At 43.4% G+C, this 12,691-nt stretch overlaps 1 protein-coding gene across 2 annotated transcripts in view; it reads left to right on the top strand.

Annotated features, from left to right (window-relative positions):
- Positions 1-12,691, top strand: part of CDK19 (cyclin dependent kinase 19) — a 117,319-nt gene that overhangs the window by 82,506 nt on the left and 22,122 nt on the right. The window lies entirely within an intron of this gene.

A 12,691-nucleotide genomic window follows, 5' to 3' on the forward strand; every position in this document is an offset into this window, starting at 1 on the left:
GCACTTTAGGTGAACTCAGTTGGGCGGGTAAGGATATCTCCCCCACGGTTTTAAAGGTTGGTGTTCTCACCACTCCAAAAATGATGAAGAATATAGGAAATCCAGGATCCCTCCAGTGACTACTCCCAAGTTTACGACTCCACCGCCAACCTCAATCTACTTCCTTATCCAATCACCACAGTGGTTCCTATAAATATTTTGGCTAGCTGCCTAGATCACCGGATTACAGTATTAAAATTATTTTATTTATCTACCGTAAAAGTGCACATTTAAACTGAATATAATATTTGTCACCACACCCGATCCAGGTTTCACATCTTCCCATTTCCTCTTTGGCATGGTGTTGGAATGTTTCTTAAATACAAAGTACAAAGGCAAAAACCCTCATTTTCCTAACAGAGAGTGCTATTCACATTGCATTCTCCCAGACTAAAGCATCCGCCACTTCTGGACAATCTGGTGCAACGTGATGTTGGTGGATGGAGCCATGATGTACCAGATGTGCCCAATCGGATTCCGGTCTGGGGAACATGTGTGCCAGTCTATACCTTCAATGCCTTAATCTAGCAGGAATTGCTGACATACTCCAAGCCACATGAGGTCTAGCCTGTATTAGGAGGAACCCAGGGCCAACTGCACTAGCATATTATCTCACAAGGGGCCTGAGGATCTCATCTCAGTACCTAATGGCAATCAGGCTATCTTTGGTGAACACACAGAGGGCTGTGTGGCCCTCCAAAGAAATTCCAACCCAAACCATTACTGACCCATTGCCAAACTGGTCATGCTGAATTATTTTGCAGTCCATAGATCACTCTCCACAGCGTCTACAGACTGTCACTTGTGCTCAATGTGAACCTGCTTTCATCTTTGAAAAGCACAGGGCGCCAGTGGCGAATTTACCAATCCTGATTTTCTCTGACAAATGCCAAGGGTCCTGAACAGTGTTGGGCTGCGAGCACAACCCCCAACTGTGGACGTTGGGCCCTCATTCCATTATCATGGAGTCTGTTTCTAACCGTGGCCTGCTGGAGGTCATTTTGCAGGGCTCTGGCAGTGATCGTCCTGTTACTCCTCCAAAGGCAGCAGTAGCGCTCCTGCTGCTGGGTTGTTGCCACTTGGTGCCTCCTCCATGTTTCCTGGTGTACTCCTTGGTGTCTCTAAGAAGCTTCTCCAGCCTCTGGACACTACGATGACAGACACAGCAAACCTTTTTGCCACAGCTGGCATTGATGTGCCATCTTGGATGAGCTGCACTACCTGAGCCACTTGTTTCTTGGTAGGAAAGTCATATAAGCAAGTGGAGGCCACACACAATACTGAGTCTCATTGTGTCTTGTTTTATGGACATTACATCAAAGTTGAATCAGCCTATTGTGTGTTTTTCCACTTTAATTCTGTGGCTCCAAATCTAGGCCTCCATTGATTTACACATTTGATTTCCATTGATGATTTTTTTTTGTAATTTTGTTGTCAGCACATTTGTACAGAAGAAAGTGTTCAATGAGAATATTTAATTTATTCAGGATTCAGGATCTAGGATTTGTCATTTGAGTGCTCCCTTTATTTTTTTGAGCAGTGTATTTATTTTAAATGTACAGAAGTTGGTGGTGGAGCCATGAGATCGTGGATGCTGGCTTGATTTTCCTCTTCTGATCGTATTTGGAGTGTGGAGAACATCAGCCTTTAAAACTGCATCTTTTAACCCTTTCACAACCCATGACGCAATAGCACGCCACGGGTCGGCTGCGGGTGCATGGAGAGGGCTCAGCCCATCAGTATTTGCTGCATATAGTGTTAACCTGCAAGAATGTAGAATGTTTTTTCTTTCCATATTTGCATGTCTTTCCTTTGGATACTAGTTTCCTTCCACACTCCAAAAACACGTAGGCAGGTTAATTGACTTTCAGTGAAATTTGGAGAAGTCTATCTTTTTGCATGCATTTTATATGTGTATATTTCGTATTCTGTGCAGAATATGTTAATGCTATAGAAGAAATGGACAATAAATAAATGGAATATCAAGTCAGTCACTTTGGCCTCATGCACACAATGGTATTTGGGGTCTGCGAGCCTTCTACACCAGTCTAGCTCAGGCCCCTATCGTGGTCCATTGTGCATGGTCACGGTGCATGCACTGTGAGTGAGCTGAGCAGCTACACCACAAATTATAGGTCATGGCCATTCATTTCCAATGGAAAGGTTGCAAACAGGGGAACACTTTCTCCTGTTTGCAGCTTGTAATGCAAACACAGTTGTGTGCTTGTAGCCTAACTCTGCTATTGCCTAACTTGCACTTAGTCAAGTAAAGTGCAGCTTGTAAGACCACATTTTCTATCAAGTCATATCGGTTAACACATATCAAAAATAGCCAGCGTGCTAATAAATTCTGTAGCTGGATGTACTTGGTCATCTGCCAGTCACACTAAAATGAATCAGTAGCAAATGACTCAACCTTGGATGACTGATCCATGATGTAGTGTAGTATGGCTTACTTTTTCTCATACTAAAGGTTTCATAGACTTATATTTCTACTCGTTTGGGTCTCATGCACAGGAATGCACATGTATTTCAATGGGCTTGTACACAGAACTGTGGCTTCTATTTCTGTCCGTGTTGGTGTCAGTCTTTTTCTATTAAAATACTCAAAATAAAAAAGCAATGCAATAAATGACCAGTAGGTAATGTCCAAACAATACCAAGCTTTATTAGTTACAACAAATAGACAGAGCACACAATATATAAAAACACATAAAAGGATGCAGAAAACAAATTGTACCCAAATGTGGGACAAAGGAAGGTAAACAGCAATGTCCCGGAAAACCTCCCCCTAGATCCTGCCAACCAATGATATAAGTGCAATAACAATAAAAGATTAATCAGCCTACCATATGACCTATGAAAAAGATCTTTGCTCTAACAATGTACAGAAAATGGATACTTTAGAAAGCAAATCATAAGATACCAATATCAGGGTAGTTAATAGAGGCAAGTATAGTGATTAGTGAGTGGGGTGGGGGTCCCCATGCATTTTGTCACAAGGCTGTGAATTCCTCACAGGTAAATCAAGGATGTTACAACTTAGTTACAGCCTCCAACTGAAAAATGTGAAGGATATGGAGAAGGGAAAGCCAAAGTCTAGGTCAGCAAGCTAAATCAATACAACAGAGTACATCATCAAAAGAATATGTCACAACCACATGGCAATACAGTACAAAATCATGAGGAAATGGGTGGTTTGAAAACAAAGCAGGTGGTAGGCAACTCAAATCCAGGTCGGGCAGTATGAAAAGATTGGTAGGTAATCAAATTACGGCCATGTAAACACAGTCCCAAGGAAGTATTTTAGCTGATTAATGAGCTGATTAAGAGGTAGTTAGGTATACCGCTTAAAATTTTACATACCTCACAGACCACTGGTGCGAACGGTAGAAACCAGGTAACCTTTTTGCTATAGGTCATATTAGGTACACTTTGGGTGGTTGATTTTCCTGTGATTCCCTTTTATGAATTAAAAATATAGCAGTTTACCCGGATCCACATTAATATAACATCAACCCAGTATTGTGCCCCTTAGAAGAAAGGAATTGTCTGAATAAGTCCTTCCATAAAAGTCATGAGGGACTTTTTTCACATTGCCTGTTCTGTCTTATACTGACTTGTACTTGTACTGTGTTGGACCCACAATACTACTAATATCTTTCTCTTTCTTATACAGTATATAAATATCAACAATAAAAACAAATTTCACTTGCTTTCCATACATTAAATAACTGTCCCATATGTGTAAAAATTTACAATAGAACAATGCGTATGTGACCAGGTAAATGGTAATATGTCTGGTAGGCACATGTCTACATGTCTATCAGGACACATGTCTATTAGAGTAGGACCCTACTCCTGAGCATCTATAATGGAAGCTATATAAGTATATAGTTCTATACAGATTGTCCCATGGAATAATATCTCTTTTTAGTTTCTCCTTTGTGTGGTCAGTTCTAGATTAGTCAGTAGTTTTTTCCTATGGGGAATACAGACAACTGTGCTCATGGATAGTTTAGAGCATCAAAAACTAAAAATAGAGTAATAATGAAGTGTCCAGAGCACCAATAATCAATAAACCCTATTGCTGTTGCATGTATTGAATTCTACAGTTGTAGTAAAACAGTATTGTATTTATTGCACATTAAATAATGACAAATAAAATTGACATAAAAAATTTAATAAAAAACATAAAAATAAAATAATGCAGCAAACTGACTTCTCATTTCTATGTTCAAAAAAGGCTTGTAATATATCACAATGGGATTTGTTATAGAGTGAAATTTGTTGCAAAGTGACTATATAGCATATATTCCCGTATACACATTAATAGTCCCAAAGTAGTGACATGTCGCTGCAAAGATGTGAGGGTCTTAAGTTGTGCACATAAAAAAGACTTTTTTGATTTGTAAGTCCGCAAAAAGGAAAAATGGAAACGTATGTGGTCTTGTGTTACTCACGGATCGTCTGGCACTCTGTCTCATGTATCTTCTCCTTCGATGCTACACGTGTATATATTGTTTCGTACGGCGTCCTGGTTTCTCTACTGCGCATGCTTAATACAAATATGTTTTTTTTCTTACATCGGAGCTCCATTCTTTTGTAAGCTTGGATCCTTTAATGCATGTAGTGAGTGGCCTCCTCGGTTTGTAATAGAGTTGTCATCATGTTTCTTGATGATGATCTTTTTAAAGAAATGCAATTTTTGTTTGCCGAGGATAAGTTGTAGTGGAGAAGTACAGATAGCACCACTGTTCACATGTGCCAAATATAAAGACACAGACACTTTATACGCGTTTCAAAGGTTATACCTCCTTTTTCAATAGCTCAATAGGTCCCCAGACAACCTCTAGTTACAAACGGACCTCTGGATGTTGGAAATTTACTAAACTTTACCCCCAGGCTACAATGATCAGTTGTAACAGTTATCAAAGGTGTCTGTGATTAACCTTTATTGTTAATCCTGGTTCTAAAATCCAATTAATAATAATTCCTTTATTTATGTAGTGCACACAGATTATGCAGTGCTGCACAGAGCTTGCCAAATCGGTCCCTGTCCCCAGTGGGGCTCACAATCTAATCAACCTACCAGTATGTTTTGGAGTATGGTAGGAAACTGGAGAGGAAACTTTAATTATATTTGTGATACAGAAAGATTGAGTATGTTCACAGTGATTTATTGTGCTGCAAATTTATGATAATAAATATTTTTGTTTAGTGAAAAGTGTGTGTGTGGGGGGGGGGGGAAACAAGAAAGGAGGACTGTTTTGTATGTTTCAATACCTTTATTCGGTTCTTGTGTTGGGTAGCAGCACCAATGGCTTGTTGTTTTGTATGTTTTACCATTTGTTTAAATATCTCATGTTACTTGCAATAAAAGGAAAAGATTATTTTCCATTTCTTCACTAACCTAATGCTTACTAATCCCCGAACAATGACACAGGTGTATAAACATTATGTATGCCAGAGGTCATTGCTCTTATTCTAGAAAATCCTCTTAAAAAAAAAAACAGAAATAAAACATAATAAATATTTAAGTTTGGTGATAAGTGCATGATTATTATCAATGTATTGTCTAATCAGAAAGGCTGTGCTTACACTTGAACTCCTTTCAAAGCCTCTATCACAAATTTAATCAAAAACACTAGAAAAAAGTTGGAAAACTGATAGGCACTTTGCGATCAATAAACCACTGGTGTCTGCCATGTGTATGATGTGATTTGGGGGAATTTCCACAAGGGAATCAATCAGCAGCAGGAGGGCATACTTCAGTGTACGGAGCTGTGTGTGGTGTCATTTTTTGCCACCTTTTATGACGTTTTCAATGCTACCATTTTGAGAACTGTACGGCCTTTTGATCACTTTTTATTGAATTTTTTATATTTTTCAAAATGGCAAAAAAAGTTAATAACTGTTATGATATTTATTATCAGACATTTCTGGACGTGTCAATACCTAACATGTTTATGATTTTTACTGTTTATTTATATTTATATCAGTTCTAGGGAAAGGGGGGTGAGTTCAAATTTTAGATATTTTCATTTATTTTTTTATTTTATTTTTTTACTAGTTTTCAGACCCTCAAGGGTACTTTAACTCTAGGTTGTCTGACTGATCCTACCATATACTGCCATACTTCAGTATTGAAGATATGAAAAAATCTTGCTAAAAAGTGCTTGCGTCTTATAGATCGAAGGTCCGGAGGATCCAGCACTGCCAGACCCTACTAAGCGCTGTAAGGGAGATTGGGTGATGCCCTGATATAGAACTGCCCGATCTTCCAGAGAGGAGAGCCTCCGCACTGCTCTCCACTTTCTTGGGTGTCCTACAGGACCTGTGGTGATGTCAGAATCACATGCTTCTTACATCACTACAAAATGCTGAGAATCGGGACATGGTGCCCTGGGACAGGGTAAGAAGAAGGGGAAGAAGGAAATAGGAGAAGGTGGGAAGTGTGTGAGGGGGGTGTATGTGTGTAACTGTATGGATGGTGCAGAGCTGTGTGTGTAACTGTATGGATGATGCAGAGCTGTGTGTGTAACTGTATGGATGATGCAGAGCTGTGTGTATAACTGTATGGATGAGGCAGAGCTGTGTGTGTAACTGTATGGATGATGCAGAGCTATGTGTGTAAATGTACGGTTGATGCAGAGCTGTGTGTGTAAATGTACGGTTGATGCAGAGCTGTGTGTGTAAATGTACAGATGAAGCAGAGCTGCATGTGCTGTGCTTTAGTGCGACCAGCAGAGATATTTTAATTGGAGTAAAATATATTTTTCCTTTTTTGGAAGCCTAAATTTGGGAAGTGTCCTATAGTAAGACACTTAGTAAGAAAATGCATACAGTGTGCCGCCATGTAGTATAAAATGCATATAGCGTGCGGCCATGTAGTATTAAATGCATACAGAATATCGCCATTTAGTATAAAATGCATACAGCGTGCGGCCATGTAGTATAAAATGCATACAGCGTACCGCCTTGTCGTATAAAATGCATACAGCATGCGCCATGTAGTATAAAATGCATACAGCGCGCGGCCGTGTAGTATAAAATGCAGCATACCGCCATGTATTATAAAATGCATACAGCGTACCGCCATTTAGTAAAAAATGCATACAGCGTACTGCCATGTAGTATAAAATGCATACAGCATGCGCCATGTAGTATAAAATGCATACAGCGCGCAGGACATAGTTTTTATTCCTGTGACATTATACTGTCAGTGACTGTGGTGTTTTTAGAGGCAGCCCTATAGTGCAGTAATTTTTTGGCTTTGTATAGTAATGTGCAGGGTTTTTTTTCGCAACTGGTATATATTTTTGTATGTGGTATATTCATTACTGCAATATTATTAGTATTGTACAGGTATGTGGGTATATATATGTTTATATGCAACTGTATTTCAGTGTTTCTTATATATGGTGGGTGTATATATATGTGTAGCGTAAATATATTGTATGTAAAGTATATATGGGGCTGTGTTAATATGTGTTTATGTGTGTTATGCATATATTGTGTATCTCTGTGGAGTGCTGTAATGTGCAGCATAGGGCCAGCAGCGAGTATTTAGGTATATGGGGTCCCTGATTCTAAGTTCGCACCGGGGTCCACTGGAGTCTTGTTACGCCACTGATGATAATGATATACAGTAATGATGACAAACTGTTGCTTTTATCATCATTATCATATTATTTATCAATGTTCATGCAGTCATTAAAATCTTACAGGCAGGGGTGTACCGAGCCTTTCTGCTGCCTGAGGCGAGCCATAGAGAGACGCCCCCCCCCCCATATATGTAATTTATCTGGGAGTGTCAGGACCAGATCCATCATATTGGTTTGGTGTGAAAAATTAAGCAACACAAAATGCATACAGTGTACCACCATATAGTATAAAATGCATACAGCGTATCGGCATGTAGTATAAAATGCTTACAGTGTACCGCCATGTAGTATAAAATACATACAGCGTGTCGCCATGTAGTATAAAATGCATACAGCGTACTGCCATGTAGTATAAAATGCATACAGTGTGCCGCCATGTAGTATAAAATGCATATAGCGTGCGGCCATGTAGTATTAAATGCATACAGAATATCGCCATTTAGTATAAAATGCATACAGCGTGCGGCCATGTAGTATAAAATGCATACAGCGTACCGCCATGTCGTATAAAATGCATACAGCATGGGCCATGTAGTATAAAATGCATACAGCGCGCGGCCGTGTAGTATAAAATGCATACAGCATACCGCCATGTATTATAAAATGCATTCAGCGTACCGCCATTTAGTAAAAAATGCATACAGCGTACTGCCATGTAGTATAAAATGCATACAGTGTGCCGCCATGTAGTATAAAATGCATGTAGCGTGCGGCCATGTAGTATTAAATGCATACAGCGTACCGCCATGTTGTATAAAATGCATACAGCATGCGCCATGTAGTATAAAATGCATACAGCGCGTGGCCGTGTAGTATAAAATGCATATAGCATACCGCCATGTAATATGAAATGCATACTGCATATCGCCATGTAGTATAAAATGTATACAGCGTATTGCCATGTAGTACAAAATAGAAGCTCTGATAAATATCACAAATACTACATATACATACAACATATATACACACATATACAAACAGTATATACAGCATATGCACACACTGCACATACATACATATATACACACACTGCACATACATACATACACACATATACATATTTTATATATATATATATATATATATATATATATATATATATATATACTGTGAGACACTGAAGGGGTTAACTGTGGATGGGCGGTATGTTTCCCCTAGGTTTTGCTATTATGCAAGGCCTTAGTGCTGAGGCTGGGTGTCCAGCACCTTGGACACAGGTTGGGAGCAGCCCAATCAGTTTTTTTTTAAAACCGCTCAGCAGAGCTGAAGTTGTTGTCTCTCTCTGGAAGGAGGCTGGAGAGCACACAGCCCTGACCTCTGTGCCTGGAGCAGCCAAGTGATTTTGTATAGTGGTGAGTTAGTGAACACCTGTATAGTTAGCACCCTGACGGGTAGGATTTTTGTTTATTTAATGCCTGAATGTAAAGGCTGTTTTATTTTGCTGCTACAATAAACGCAGGCGAGACCTGTTTGGACTAAACCTTGGTGTCACTGTCTTGAACTGCATCACAGCACCCCGCTACCACGGTCTCTACTGGGCCAAATCTCCCACATATGGTGCTTCGGATTGCGGGCAGTTCAAAAGACACACACCTGAAAGGCTTGCTACATCCTGCAACATTGCATGGCCTGGGTGAAAGCAGCAGGCAAATTGCAGGATAAAGCCAAGACGGAGGACTTTATTAAATACCTGCAAGAGGAGGCCAGAGCTAATCGGCAGCAGCAGCAGGCCATGCTCCAGCAGCAGGAGGAGAGGTCCCGCCAGCAGCAAGCCATGTTTCAGCAACAGGAGGAGAGGTTCCGCCAGCAGCAGGAGGAGAGGTCCCGACAGCAGCAAGCCATGCTCCAGCAGCAGGAGGAGAGGTCCCGCCAGCAGCAGGAAGAGTCCAGGGCTGATCGGCAGCTGCAGCAAGCCATGCACCAGCAGCAGGAGGAGAGGTCCCGCCAGCAGCAAGCCATGCTCCAGCAACAGCAGGAAGAGTCCTGAGCCATGTTCCGGCTGATGATGGAAAAGTTTTCTGGCGTTATGGCAGCACCGCAAGCGACGACTACTGAGGGGTCCCATACTGGTTTGCAAGGGTACCCGGTTGTCCAGCATTCCGCACGGGCTGCAGTGCAGAAGGCTTTACAAAAGATGACGGCGACCGACGACGTGGAGGCTTATCTCACTGTGTTCGAGCGAGTAGCTGAGCGAGAGGAGTTACCAGCTGAGCAGTGGGCAGATGTCCTGGCGCCGTTCCTGACAGGCGAATCGCAGAAGGCCTACTACGACCTGAGTGAAACAGAGGCCCGTGAGTACCCCCAGCTATAGGCGGAGATTCTGGCTTGTCTTGGGGTCACCGTTCAAGTTCGCTCCAGCCGGGTCCACCAGTGGGCATACTCTGAAAAACTACCCCCGCGCTCCCAAATGCATGACCTGATCCATCTTGTCCGGAAGTGGCTACAACCCGAGGACTGCACCCCAGCACAGATGGTCGAGAGAGTGGTTCTTGACAAGTTCACCCGTTCTCTGCCCTCTCGGCTCCAGCGGTGGGTTGGACAGGCCGGTCCCACAAATGCTGAGGAACTCGTGTCCCTAGTAGAGAGATATCGGGCTACAGAGGATCTTCTACTTGTCTCTCCCACACGAAGCAGTGCCAGTGACAAGGCCATTAAACCATCTGGTAAGACTGCTACTGCAGAAAAAGGGAAACAGGTCAGGTTGGGAGGGGGTACACTGGGGGGCTTGGATACACAGAAACCCAGTGAGGCTCGTGACAGAGGTCATAGCCGTATCCAGTGCTGGCGATGCCATGAAATGGGCCATATTGCTGCCAGCTGTCCCCTGTCAGTGGAGCCAATGGACTGCAACCAGACCCGGCGAATGTCACTGTTTGCCCGGCCGGTTCTGGCTGCCGAGTCAGTCACGGATGCAGAACCCCAAGTGTGTATGGTCACAATCGGTGGTCACACGGTGGAAGCCTTGCTAGACTCAGGGAGTCTGGTTACCCTGGTGCGGGGAACTTTGGTTGATCCTGGACTGTACAGTGGGCGTAAAGTGGGAATGTTATGTATACATGGGCTTTTTCAGTACGTGGTACTCCCCTTTGGGCTACATGGGGCTCCCGCCACATTCCAGAGGTTAATGGATCTCGTCCTAAAACCTCACCGGAGATATGCCTCGGCCTACCTGGATGACATCATAGTTTATAGTAACGATTGGGAGAGTCACCTGGCCAAGGTGCAAGCAGTGATAGACTCCCTGAGGGCAGCAGGGTTGACAGCGAACCCCCAAAAATGTGCACTGGGTCTGGAAGAGGCCCGTTACCTGGGGTACCGTATTGGGCGAGGTGTCATCAAACCCCAAGTAAATAAAGTGGAGGCGATCCAGCAGTGGCCACGACCTATGAGCAAGAAGCAAGTGAGAGCTTTCCTAGGCATAGTGGGCTATTATCGCCGATTTATCCCCGATTTTGCTACCATAGCGGCACCCCTGACTGACCTGACCAAGGGTAGCAGAGCGGTGATGGTAAAGTGGAGTGAAGAGGCTGAGGGGGCGTTTCAGCGACTTAAGACGGTTTTGTGTGAGGGACCGGTACTGATCACCCCTGACTTCACCAAGACCTTTATTGTGCAGACTGACGCTTCTGACGTGGGCTTAGGAGCTGTTCTGTCCCAAGTAGTGGAGGGTGAGGAACATCCTGTGACATTCCTGAGCCGCAAGCTCACACCCCCCGAGAAGAACTATAGTATAGTTGAGAGGGAGTGCTTGGCGATAAAATGGGCTCTGGAATCCCTGAGGTATTACTTGATAGGGCGACAGTTTACACTAGTGACCGATCACTCTCCCCTCACCTGGATGAGTCAGGCCAAAGAGAGGAACGCCAGGGTCACAAGGTGGTTCCTAATGTTGCAGAATTTCAAATTCACGGTAGAACATCGAGCAGGAAAGCTGCATGGGAATGCCGATGCCCTGTCTCGTACCCACTGTCTGATGGCCAAAAGTGTTCGCCCCCACAGGGTCAAACAAAGGGGGAGGGTATGTGAGACACTGAAGGGGTTAACTGTGGATGGGCGGTATGTTTCCCCTAGGTTTTGCTATTATGCAAGGCCTTAGTGCTGAGGCTGGGTGTCCAGCACCTTGGACACAGGTGATGGGAGCAGCCCAATCAGTTTTTTTTTAAAACCGCTCAGCAGAGCTGAAGTTGTTGTCTCTCTCTGGAAGGAGGCTGGAGAGCACACAGCCCTGACCTCTGTGCCTGGAGCAGCCAAGTGATTTTGTATAGTGGTGAGTTAGTGAACACCTGTATAGTTAGCACCCTGACGGGTAGGATTTTTGTTTATTTAATGCCTGAATGTAAAGGCTGTTTTATTTTGCTGCTACAATAAACGCAGGCGAGACCTGTTTGGACTAAACCTTGGTGTCACTGTCTTGAACTGCATCACAGCACCCCACTACCACGGTCTCTACTGGGCCAAATCTCCCACAATACATATATATATATATACATACACACAAACACACACACAGCATATACAGAATATACATAAACACTCATACAGCATATGCACTTATACACACACACACATGCACATACATACACATATACACACACATATACATACACAAACACATATAAATATACATGCACAGATAAAGTTACATTACCTTTTTTTTATGGTCCTGACAGGTATGCCGACCAACTGGCATGCGGACAGGAGCTTGGTGCCAGGTGGTCGGCGGGCGGAAGATCGGTGCATGCCGGCCAGGTGCTGGGCGGGCACTTGAGAGCTTGTCCTGGTCATAGCATGGGCAGGTCTGGATGGTGCCGGCTGCAGGCAGTCGCATGGTCCTGGCCGACGGCCGGTCGCATGGTGCGTGCGGGGGCGGTAGCTCGGTGCCTGGGGACGGGCAGCTTGGTTTCCGCAGGCAGGGACCATAGCGTGGGCGGGAGAATGGTGGTGGCCGGAGGGCATGCAAACGGGAGCTCGGTTCCGGGCGTCCG

Source organism: Engystomops pustulosus, chromosome 3 (assembly GCF_040894005.1).
Source record: "Engystomops pustulosus chromosome 3, aEngPut4.maternal, whole genome shotgun sequence".
Classification (NCBI taxonomy): domain Eukaryota; kingdom Metazoa; phylum Chordata; class Amphibia; order Anura; family Leptodactylidae; genus Engystomops; species Engystomops pustulosus.